Below are 13,520 nucleotides of genomic sequence, written 5' to 3'. Positions count from 1 at the left end.
TTTTTTTTATTATATTTTCCATCTTTCTTTTTTGTAGTTTCTACAGAGGCTATATAAAGTGCTAGTGGTTGTGAGTGGTGGTTCAGTCCATGTTATTATTGTGTGTTTGAGGGTACAGTTGTCCATTGTGTGTGTGTGTATGTTCAGTCCATGAGTTTAACGTGGGTCAGATGTCAGGAGGCAGAGTTCAGGAGTCTGACAGCTGTGGGGAAGAAGCTGTTCCGGTACCTGGTGGTCTTAGTCCGGAGGCTCCTGTAGCGCCTCCCAGAGGGCAGGAGGGTGAAGAGTCCATGCGATGGGTGACTGGGGTCTTTGATGATTTTCCCAGCCCTTTTCAGACACCGCGTCCTGTAGATGTCTTTTATGGCAGGAAGTGGTGCTCCGGCGATGCGCTGGGCAGTTTTCACGACCCTCTGCAACGCCTTCCGGTCCGAGGCAGAGCAGTTCCCGTACCAGACTGTTATACAGTTGGTCAGGATGCTCTCGATGGTGCAGCGATAGAAGTTCACCAGGATGTCTGAGGACAGGTGGTTCTTCCTCAGAGTCCTCAAGAAGAAGAGGCGCTGGTGAGCCTTCTTGACCAGCTTGGAGCAGTTGGTCGTCCAGGTGAGATCCTCGGAGATGTGGACTCCCAGGAACTTGAAGCTGCTCACACGCTCCACAGCCGTCCCCTTAATGTGGATGGGTGGATGTGGGTCAAAGTATGTTTGTAGGTCACATTCACAAAGGTAGCATGGTTTGGCACTTAATTTTACCCATCAGAGTATTTTTCTAGCTAATATTCACAAAGGTAGGAGGGTTCGCCACTTAATTTCGTGTTGTGCGCATGGGCAAAAACAACGGGTAGGATGGATTCCTAGAACAATCGGGAGCAAGGGCGTAGATTTCGCATGGACACAAGGGACATGTCCCCACCAATATCCATATGAGTGCCTCATTAGTAATTTTTGTGCTTAAATGTTGCATAATTTTTCTGAGAGATCTTTTACTTTGTGGTAATCTTAGATGAGTAGTTTTATGGACAAAACCCACCAGGTCATTCAGTGTTCCCTTAGTGCTAATGTATATAAGAGATGTTGGTGTAATATAACTGAAGTAATGTTGTTAAGTCCTTAAAGTCATATTCTTTTATTGTCATGACTGTATTTGAAGCTTTTTTTTCTTTTGTATGATACCCGATTTATATGGAATATGGCTGAGGTAACCTAAAGTCTAAAATACATTTGTTTAATAGTAATTAACATTATACAATTCACATATAAAACTATGAATTGTAATTTTAAATGGTTTAAAAGCATGTAGAATAGCATATGTAGGCAAGTATATTTCTCTCTTTCTTTCTTTTTTTTTTTTTTTTTTATCAAGAAGCAAAGACAAAAAGGAAAAAAAAGAAACAGGGCAGGGTTTGGTGGTTGAATCATCCTTCCCCACCAATGCCAAAACCAAATCTACGCCCTTGATTGGGAGCCTTGTTTCTTTTTTTTCTCTTTCTCTCACCCTCTCTCTCTCACCTTTCTCGCTTCACGCTGCATGTGAGCCTTGTGTTTGCACTGAGTTGAGGGGGAAGGAACGCAAACACTGCCTTATGTTTGCGGAGCAGGGGGGAGGAGCGGTACACTCGCAGTAGCACAGGAACAGAGCAGGGGGGAGAGAAAGAGAGCAAGGGACAACAACAAGAGACAACATCATCACATTAGAAAAGTATAGTAATGAAAATGACTGACACCAAGAAAAGAAGCAAAATCTGTAACCATTTCAATTTTATTGACCATAGGCAGAGTGTAGAGTCTCACTCAGAAAAATAAAGGTGCCAACTGGAACCAAAAGTGGTTCTTTAGACTGATGCCATAGAAGAACCTTTTTTGGTGCCACAAAGAACCTTTCAAACAATGGTTCTTTGAAGAACCATTTCTTTCAGTGGTTCATTGAAGAACCATTAAAGGTGCCCCAAAGAACCATCAAGAAATGGTTCTTTGGGGCACCTTTAATGGTTTTTCAAAGAACCTTTTTAAAAATGGTTCTTTAAAGAACCATTTTTAAAAAGGTCCTTCAAATGGTTCTTTAAAAAACCATTTTAAATCTTTCAAAATAAAATGCATCATAAATTGAATTTGAGTAGGGTAAAATAAATACGAGCACAGCATAGACATATATTAATGGTTTATTGTCATTTTGTAGTATACCAAAACACAAAAAGGCATTTTAACCCTCAGCACAACATCACTACTAATACATGTCACATATTAGTGTTTTAAACAGTAATAATTAAATATATTTGCTATACTATAAATAAATATATATAAATACTATAGCTACAGATAACACAACAAATAATACATGTATTGTTTAATTAATAAAACATCAGAAAGTGATAAAACACATTAGAAATAGCAACAGCTTCATAACAGACCAATAAATCAACACATTTTCATCAGCAGATGTTTGCATGTTCAGTAAAAATATTTCAACAAGTTTATGATTAAAATGATCAATGAACTTTAGCATTACACCATGTAATGTACGTTTCATGTTGTACTCATGGTCCTTTGTTAGTCCAGTTTAGGATAATGTCTCTGACGTATGTTTCATATCAAATATATGTCATATCAAAACAAGCCCACACCTGCAGTTGTTTCAGTTTTTGCACTGGTGTTTCCTGTCAGCTGGTCAACCTCACTCAGGCGGACATCCATATAAGCCAACCAAACGACAAGTTCCTCCCTTTGTGCTTCAAATCCCTCCCACTCTGAGACAAGGAGCTGAAAGAGAGAGAAAAGAGTCAATTATAAAGAAGAGAGAAAAGTGAAACCCTCCTCAGAAGGTCTGACTCGCATACCTGCAGTTGACCTGTGATGGACTCCAGTTTGGCGTTCACGTCATCCCTCGCCGATGCCAACAGCCGAGTCTGCAGGGTGCCCTGGAAGAGCTGAGTTAATGTTCGACTCCTCCTGGTCAGGCTCTCCAGCTGGATGATCCGAGGTCTCACCGCTGCCTCTGAACACAGAAACACAAATTGCATCTGAAGCAGGAGGTGCAGATTTTTTTTGCTATTCTTTTCTAAATCCAGGCTAGATCACGTGGAGGTATTTGGAAAACTTTTTTGGCCAGTGGACGACTGTTGTCTTGCAGAAAGTCAAATCAAACATATTCGATACACAATCAATTCACAAGAACACATTATAAAAAATAAGTCCAGTTCTTGCCTGATTTCAAGTGAAATCTGCATCAAAACAGGGTGACAGAAATAAAACGAGTGCACAAAGCCTCACTTTGTACAAGCCTGCTATTACAGTTCTCCTCTATGCAGACGACTTTCCTGTTTTCAAGGCACAACTTGGATCTGCTGTACGAATCTTATGGATACACACTAAATGAAACAATAGTGTGCATGACTCCAGATTCTGATCCCTCATCCTAATATGGTCCCAACATAGCAACAGCAATAAAGCAAATGTTGAGGCTTCAAAAGTCCATAAACCAATGGCTGACATGGGTTTTATCATAAGGGTGATAAATATACAGATTTCAGTCTGTCTTAGAGATTTGATGTTCATTTACCTGCAGATGCACTATACGTACCTGCTCTGTGGTTTTTCACAACATTTTGCACATCACTATTTAATACAGGAAGTAGGTGAACTAAAACAAGTCATCTTTCTTTGTGAGAGGACCATATTAATGAAACAAACCTCAATGACATCATAGGGATCCCTAAAGATGCTCCTGCTGCTTTTCTTCCTCCTCATCCTAAGCTTCCTTCTCCTTGTCCTCGCCTTCCATCCAATTGTAATTCAACCTAATTGTGTTTCTCCCCCTCCTCTTCCTCATTTTGTTGGAGCTGTGAACACAATTAATGTGAATCTGGATTAATTTGTGCAAACAAGAAAAATCTACAGCTTTTTGGTCAGAGGTGCTCTTGTGATTTAAGCCGGGTAGAGTAGATTTATGTGTTGATGCTACCTGCTTCAGCTCTGGCTGCTGAGTGATATTTACACCCTGGCTGGATTACAAACTTTAACCATGTGCTGAACTTTGGCCCAGCGTTGATACCTCTTGTTAGTATAACGACCTCTTCTTAGCTTGTATGTATGATGGTGGATAAATGAAATATACAAAAAAATTAACTATATTACAAAAGAACATCTTGGAAACATCAAATGACCGGAGCATAACTTGTCAACTAGTCCGAAACTAAGTTATGCAGGAACAGTCAAAGACACACCTTCTCATGTCACATTTCTATTCATTTCTATATAATTCGATTAGACAATAAAGAGTTATCTAATCTAATTATTCATTCAAAACACTTATGCATAGCTGCATTTTATACAGCTCATACAGAATTCAAAGTACAGGTTCATGTGAGTATTTAATGTATGGCTCAGATCTACAGAATTTCAGAGTTTCTAGAGCAGACACAGAGCTCACGCCACAACAGGCTTCAGGCGCCATTTTAGTGACTTTAACAATATATTACATTTTAATTTCGGTCTAGCTGACATTAGGTTATGTACGCAGCACGCAATTGAACCACATATTTTAGAAGCCAAAGGTTCAAATTAGCTGGGAGCAGCTTCACTTAATTATAACAGTGGTTTGACGTCAACGGCTAACGTATCTAGCTAATCGCTACTGTTAGCACATTAACAGCAAGCTACAATGACGAGTAACAAAAACAAAACAGTAATAAGGTTTTAATGAAAATGTTTTACCTTTTCTAACAGTCCCAGAATCCACAGCTTCAAAGTCCAGCAGGTACTGAAGACTGTTGTCCAGCAGGTACTGAAGACTGTTATCCGCCTCGCTGTCACCGTCCGTGAGTTTTTTTTCCCGAAAGGTCAAGGCCCGCCGCTCGCACACTCTGTCTGCGCATGCGCATCCCAACGACTGACCCCTCCGTCCGCTCCCGGGAGGTTATAGTATGACGTGTTCTGACGTCACTCTCTCTCTCCCTGTCATTTATTTGGCTCGAAACACATATCAACAAATTGCTCAGTGATGAACAACTACTCAGATCATTTACCTAAGCAGTGTGCTTTGTCAAAACGAAGTGTGTGTTCATTACACTGACATTCTGTTCTGCAGTTGTTATTTACTTGTATTTTATAATTTGACTTTACATACTGCTGGGTGGTTTGTAAAGTTTACAATAACTAGTATTATCATTATGCTATATTTTCAAAAATATATAATAATCTCAAAAGTAATGCCTTGGAGTAGAAAATAGTAATGCTTTATTAAAATTTAAAACTAAAGTACAGTATTTGAATGTGTGTATTGTGTCTACTGTTTGCAAATATTTCTAACTTTTATTTGAATATTCAGTTTCCTACCATCTTCTCTTAAAGGGTAATTGCCAGGTATCCCGCCCTCCCCCTTCGCACACACATGCACACAAAGAAAACACACAGTATAATTAACAGCCTCATTATAGTGAATAAATATTTATGCCATTTACACCATCAAACTTAGATTGCTAAGGATGAAGAACCTTTTGTTCTTTAAAGAACCATTTGTAATAGCTGAAGAACCATCCACAAAATAAAAAGGTTCTTTGACGCATGGTTCTTTAAAGAACCATGAAGACATCTGAAGAACCATTTAAGAACCATAATTTTTCTGAGTGCTGCAGCAAAAGGATATCGACCATGGCTCCAGCAAACATCTGCTGACACTAGAAAGTAATATTAAACACTAGTGATGTGTCCTGTGTGTCGAAGCTTCGAAGCGTGCGTCGAGTAATCTCGGGGGAGTTTTTGTGAAGCGCGTACAGAGGCTTGCTTTGATTACGTTCGAGGCCTCGTGGGCAGTCAGTACCACGTGACTGATTCAGGAATTGGCTCGCCGGTTCGCGCCAGATTCAAAATAAAATGGGCAGCAAAACACAGCTGATTCCCTCATCACACTGTGTTGTGGAATTGGATTACGTACGTGCTACATAGTTACTTGAGCAATTTTTCTTCGATGGAACCAGCAAGGAAGAGATTTTTTTTCTCTTCTAATAAATTATGCACACAGTAATAAATATCACAACTGATAAGTACCATAATATAAATAAACAACACTACAGATCCTATAGCCTGACTTATGTCTTTAAATTTATTAAAAAGTGAAGCGCCACACAGTTTGTGTCATTATCCAGATGTACATAAGCATGATTACACAGTTACTAGGGGCGGGTTTTGATTATCGATTAAAATCGATTCTAGCTTGGATAACGTGATATTGATTCATTAAAATCCTGAATCGATTTTTAATATAAATTTATTTTGCCCCAAATGCCAGAATCTCAGGTTAAACCTCACTAAATTCCAACAACCACCAAACAGCTAAAACAGTAAATGACAGCAGATGCACGTAGGCTATTATGCACAAAGACGTAAACACAAAGCACGGACCCGCCGACACATCAGAATCAGTGAGATGTGGCCTTTCTCACCCGACGGCACGGACACGGTCAGGGCCGAAAGCCGACAGCTCGCTGATTCTGATCCGTCGGCGGGCTTTGTGTTTACGCCCTTTTTGCGCTGATTCTTATAACGTCACATCATTATAATCACAGAGCCTGTTTCACTTGAATCGTCCACTTGATGGCGCAGTAGAGCAAATGAATCATCACAATGCTTCGAACCATGAGTCGACCAGTTGGATGGAAAGCTTCAGTTCATCACGAGGCTTCATCTCACCATCACTATTAAACACATTCTAACAACAGCTTATCAAGCTTAAACGTGCTGCTGTTTATCCGCTGGTTTCCTCTTTCTGGCGCAAAGTGGACGATAAACAAACAAGAGAGATGGGACTTGCGACAGAAAAGCCGATCAGCTGATCATTGACCATTTTCAGGATTGAAGTAGCAACAGGAGGGGGGGGGGGGGAGAAAAGAGAAGAAGAGGCAGCTGCGCATGGTAAAGACAGAATAACTCCAGCTTTGTGTCTTTTTTCAGCTGAAGTACGGGAAAAATCTTGTTCCGTTTCCCTTCAATACAATTTTCTTCTGTTTGTCTGTGATAACATTGCTTTCAGGGCCTTTGCCCAAGCAAGGAGGAGCTCCTCGGCTGTAATTGGTCCAGCCCAGAGTCGATCATGACCCTTTGCCCAGTCCACCACCTTTAATTGTTTATACCGGTTATTTATTTTAAAAAAACAAACAAAACTCCAAAATATCAGCCCATGAAAACAAAAAATCACCATTGGCTCACACCAAGCAAATGCCCGGTATGCCCGATGGCATGCAGTCCAGCTGTAGTTGGGACGGAAATTACGAGAAGTTTGTTTAAGTGTCTACTACACCCACTCCAAATGTCTCAGTATATCAGATAACATCTATTTTATGACTAGGGATGGGTATTGATAAGATTTTCACGATTCCGATTCCATTTTCGATTCTGTTTAACGATTCAATTCTTTATCGATTCTTTTTAAAAAAGGAGAACACTAAGGTCGATTAGCTTAGAACTTTGTTTTATATCTTCTCTTTGAACAAGATAGAAATTTAGGAGTAACATGGCCTTACAAACCCAACAGTGAGATCTTAAGAGATCCAGCCTACGGCTCTTCAATGGGGTGTCACAGGGTCCCCAGGAAAAAAAAATTGTAAATGTAAAATAATAAAATAAATATTCTTCTGTAGCAATAACAAAGTATAACATCAATTATTCTGTAGCAATTACACAAGAATATCCAGTAATGTCCCTGCCTACAATTAAACACATTCACTTACCGAAAATCGGGGCATCTGCTGTGGCAAATGGGTGCAAGCCTTTTACCACAAACTTAGTCTCTGCTCTGTGACATTCGTCTATCCCGGCCTGAAAGGAGACGCTAACGGTAGACTGCAGTGAGAACTGCCAGCATCTGAGCCAGACTCTGTCTGTCTCTCTCATCATGGTCACCTAAATGCACAGTAATGGTTTTGTAATAAGGCAGATCGCGGTAACATAATATGCACTGTTAGTTGATTATTTACCTGCCGCATTAACGGGAGAGGACGTACAAACGTTACGGCTGCTGCTGGGTTGAGATTCACAAGTCCGGAGCGGAATTAAAAACACGACATTCATTTAAGGTCATCGTGTGTTTTGTGAGCAAATGCTTTTGCATATTCGTAGTGTTTCCTCCCTTAAATGAAGTATCTACTTTGCAAGTATTGCAAGTTGCCCTGTTGTCATCCGTTCTTGTAAACTATAATCAAACTTTTGAGCGTTTGAGCTTAGGCACCGTGTTTCCTGCCAGGTAAATGACGCTCCGCAATGTGGTGACGTCATTCGGGGCGACTGGAATCGATAAGGGAATCGTTTGCAAAAATGGCAACCAATGCCAAGGAATTGAAACAGTGGGAATCGGTTCTCAACAAGAACCGGTTTTCGATACCTATCCCTATTTATGACAGCATGACATAATCTCATAATCATTCCTCAGCCTGATGTCCACCAGCTGGTTCGGGGTTTACCACCATGACACGGTCCACAGCTCAGTGCAGCAGCCTCAGCAATAAAGGTCCTGAAGATGGTCCATTCAAACTCAGTTTCCCTCTGAATGCTGTCGAAGCTCTGCCAGAGGTGAGTGTTTAAGATCTCACGGACAGGGGCCGCTGCTAGGTGAATTACTGAATTCACTTACGAAAACATGTGAGTGAATTAGTGTCAACTAGTGGTAGGACTGAGCTAAAGTGCTATTGTATCTGCCTCTATCTGGTGGAAGGAGGCTGATACTGCAGGTCACCCCACAGCCCTGGTCGGAACAGATGGAACTTATATTAGAAGTAATAAATAAAAATAAAAATAAAAATTATACATTTATAAACAATTAAGAAATAAAAAAGGGATCAATTGATTAAAATAAAGATCAGAGCAATGATAAAGAATAAACTAATATTCACGATTTTCAAAAAAGTAGACAAAGAATTGATAATACTAATAAAAACAAAAAAACTAACACTAAAATGAGAACAACCTAAAAGGAAATGCATAAACAAATTGTAAGTTAATTAAATTTAACATCCAGATAAAAGAAATAGAAAAGGGGAAAACCCAAGGATTTGAACCAGAAGAGTGAGAGAGAGATTACAATGGCTACTAATATCCCTGCAACATTCAAAGAAGACAACCCAGCGCTGCCTAGCAATATGAGACAGCTCAAGTGTTAGGGCCAAGTGGCCTATGAGAAAGAGAGCGTGGATCCAAATGCAAGACACATTGCAGAGGCAAGAATTGCTTTTCACTACTTTGTTGTGTATTTACAATTATGGCTACGTGGTATCAGTCTAGGAGCTCTGGTTCTGCCGTGTGAGTGATAATGGATATCAGGGTAAAAGGCACTGCAACAGAGGAGAGAAAAGTTAATGATCGGAGGGAAAATCGGAGTGAGTGACCAGGAGAAAACAACTTCTAATCTGTTTTCCAGGAGTATTAGAAACTGGTGGGCAGGAGAAGAAGCAGATGAGATGGTGGAAATCCAGAGGAGCGTGATGCCAGACAGGTCAGTATTCCAGAGAGTGAGATCAGCAGCCAATGGAAGAGGTAGGTAACTCTAAGGTATTGAGGTAAGTGACATGGGCTCGTGGCGTGACCACTTGGAGGGAGAAGAGAGTCAAGTCAAGTCAATTTCAATCATAACATAGAACAGAACTTTTACATGACCTGGTGACAACCACAAGGTAGCTGAGAACTGGTGGAGACTAGTGATGGCCCGCTTGAAGCTGAAGCTCCGGTGCGTGTGTCAAAAAAAATCAACACACTGCTTCAGAAGCACTGTGTCGAAGCTTGATTCGTTTGGCCAGAGTCACGTGATCGGTGACGTCCGAAGCTTCATTTAGAGCCTAACTGCTTCGGTATCTGATTCAATGGTTTATAAGGAAGCGAATCATTCACGGGATTTGTGGAGTGTTTTGATGGTGACAGCGAACCACTGATCATTCCACTGAGAGATTTGGAGCCAGCGAGGAATAGCGGAGGTTCTGTTGTGTGGGAGAATTTTGAGTTGATTTTTGTAAATCGGGTGGGTTTTCCAGCTTTGTGTTCTGGCCGTTTGCTTTTGTTTTGTGCATGTTTATTATATCTGAAAATGAGAAAAAGGTAAAATGTCAAAAAATCTGCTTCCATAATATAAATATCATTAAATAACTTTAGAAAAACTTCCACTTGACTCTTTACATGTAATGTTGTAAAATTATATATTTTATTGTTTAATTACTCTGAAAATGTTAGTCTGCCAAATGTGCAGCAATTTAATTTGTTTATTCTCTTTAGCTGATAGTTTGTGGGACCCAGGTAGACTGTATAACTGCATCTCTATCAGTTTCTCTGCACTCCAGCCTCCTCTGTGCCATGTGAAGGGATTTTCCTTAAGGCAGGAGAAATTATCTCCACGAAAAGGAACAGGTTCGGCCATCGACACTAGAACAAATTCTCTTTTTAAATAAAAATGGAAAAGGGTTACCTTAAATGCATCATGTTTTTAATTTGCAAGTTCATAAGCATTTTTCCTTTTCCATTTCACAATCAATTCTACCCCCAGGTCAAAAATATGTCTGGGAAAATTTCCCTAATATAATATTATTTATAAATACACCCGTCTAGCGATTAATTGCATAAGTGCATGGAGGCAAGACCTCAGAGCAACTTTGGACAGTTTGGACCATCAAAGTGACTCACATATATATAAAATAATTACCAAGTGCATCTTCAAATCCAGTTTCAGTTTCTACCAACCAACATATCACAAACCATTCAAAATGGAACACTGTTAAAGTTACACATTAGTCCAAATTATCCAAAATCCAAATTATTATATCTCAAAACAACAGCTGGGTATCAACAGGTGCCCACATAAAAGCAGTACAAGTTATGATATAAACATAGAGAATAAACAACCTAAGTATGTGGGTCACAAACAATATGAGTAACTGCTTAACATTGTCATTCCCGAAAATATTCCTTTTCTGTATACAAAGCACTTCCCAAATATGTCAAGCCAATGTAAAGAAAATGTAAAAAAAAAAACAAAAAAACAACAAAAACAACAACAGGACTTCTAGCAGTGTGCAAGTCAGCGAAAAGTGATTGCAACTGTTTGCTGCTTTAAACACCTTCAAACTGTGAACTTCAGATAAACAACTGGCTTTAATTAAGGCTACCTCATGAACACATGTATTTTTTTTTGTACAGACAATTCCGATTGTGTTTTTCAGAAATAGTTCTTTTTACATCAAGACACCAAAAATAGTCGGAACCAGGAGTGGTGGGGTTGGTTTGTCGTCTTCAGCACTGATAACTGGCTTCTGTCTTGTGTCAGTGACGTAAAAGACGGATTTAATGTGACATGACCATTCAAACAGCAGTCGCTTTCTAAAACATCAGATATGTATCGGATTCAGTACCACATATGAAAGTGACCCAGGTCGGATTTGAAAATATCTAATTTATGCTGTTCAAACTGTCATACCATGATGGGATATGGGGAGCATAGGGTCAAAAAGTCAGATTTGATGCGCTTTTGCCTGCAGGGTGCACATAGCCTTAGTCCATATCCATGTCGATTCCCTGCTCTGCTGATATTCTTGTATGCGATTGCTCCCTCTCTCCACCTCCCTGTCAGTGTCACAAAACGGCCGGAGGCCAAGTACCAAAACTGAACCCACGTGCAGAACCAAAGCGGAGGCTGAGGAAATGTTTCAACAGTGTTCTATTAACCAGCACAAGGATAATGTTTACAATGGCACTCGACTAAAGGCTTGATAAACAGGGCGTGAGGTCTTGGCTCGGCGAGAGGAGTAAAAGCAGAGTGACGGGTCCAAGAAAGCAACGGGAGCTGGACTGGTGATTAGGTACCCGCTGGAAGAGAGGAGAGCAGTGTTAAAATGGTAGCCAGTGAGGAGTTCTGGAGAGAGTGGAGGCTATGAATTTCTTTGTCTTACTGTGCAGGTGGGAGATGAAGCGTTGAAGGAGAGGTGTTGTGGTCCAGGTGGGATTAGTGGTGTGTATCGGCTGTCCTCAGTGTTAAAGGTTTCATGGTAGTTTGAGGGCAGGCAGGTGAGGCAAGGACACAATTCCAAAAAGCAGGCAGGTGAACCACATTTCCAGGATGAGTTGTTCAGCACTGTGGAATAACCAGGAGCAACTAGAACACAAGGTAAGTAAAGTACTTGAAAATTACTGGTATGCCGCGTGAGGCCTGGTTACCAACATAGGGTTGTTGGTGAACTAGCGAGGAAACGGCGTCAGGAAGGAGCTTAAATCTCCAGCCTAATTGACTCAATCAGCTCCAGGTGAGGGAGGCTGTAGGCCCTGCCCATGGCCGGATACCACGGAAGCTCAGACATCCAGATCATGACAGTCAGACTCTCTCTACTAAATATTGGACGTCAGATAGATGTGCAGATCATGTTTATATTGGGTCTGTCGGTCCATGACCAATTCTCTGGACATCTGTAGACATTTGAACTTGGTCCACAATTTTAACGTCCAACCATGACCCAACCTGGACGTCGATGTTCAAAATGTGAACGTCATTTGAACTGGATAATTTCTTTCGGATATCATGTGGATGTTTATGATAAATGCGTTTTATTTACATGATTAATAAATGTGACTTTTTTATTTATAAATATAAACATTGTTGTTATCAACATGATACATATGAATATAGGTTATTTGTAAATAAACAGGATTTATTATGTGTTAGCCTATTGATTTATTCAATAAATGTTTTTTGTTTTGTTTGTTAGTTTACATTTTCCTGATTTTCTTTAATCGATTTAATAATAATTCTTTGTAACCAGGTTAAAAATGTGCTGATATAATAAAGCACTGAAATCCATGTTAAAATATAAAATAATAATGGTTCAAGTCTTTAGAAAAATTCTGATATTCCTTCTAAAAAGGAGTACAATGTGTTTTATATGTTTGAAAGAGCATTTGCATTATATATGGTTCTGTCCTGGTTCTGAGTCTTTTGATCCAGCATTTTAAGTTTTATGCCTTTTTGTATTATGTTCCCCAGGTTTTCTTACTTAGTTCTTATCTGTTTAGGTTCCTTCCATGTCTGTGTCTTCCCCACTATGGTGATTATAGTGTCGTGTCTTCAGTGTTTGAGTCTGTCATATCCCCTGTGTTTAAGTCTCCCTCATCCTTTATGTGTCTCAGTGATGGCTTTGTCTCTCTTCGTGTCTCTCTTACTCAGTTTGTGTTTTGTCTCCTCTTCTTGTTTACAGGTTACCCTTTGTGCGTCATTCCATCTGTCATGTGTGTTAATTTCGCCTTGCAATCATCTACATGCTCAGTCGTGTCTATGCCCATCTGAGCCAGCCGGCGAGCACTGTGATTGTGACTTTCTGATGACTCCTCGGTGGTTGGATGCGTCAGTGAGAGTGATGAGTACCAGGCTGTGGTTCATTCCTTTGTCACGTAGTGCAAACAGAATCATCTGCAGCTGAAAGTGACCTGACTTGATTGTGGACTTTTAAGGACTATGAAACCATGGACTTCAGAGAATGGTCTCAAGCTCTTGATTTAACCTAT

This window comes from Diplotaxodon limnothrissa, linkage group LG18 (assembly GCF_057381915.1).
Source record: "Diplotaxodon limnothrissa isolate DT_005_m linkage group LG18, D_limnothrissa_male_GT1.1, whole genome shotgun sequence".
Classification (NCBI taxonomy): domain Eukaryota; kingdom Metazoa; phylum Chordata; class Actinopteri; order Cichliformes; family Cichlidae; genus Diplotaxodon; species Diplotaxodon limnothrissa.
Note: the sequence above shows the minus strand (reverse complement) of the source record.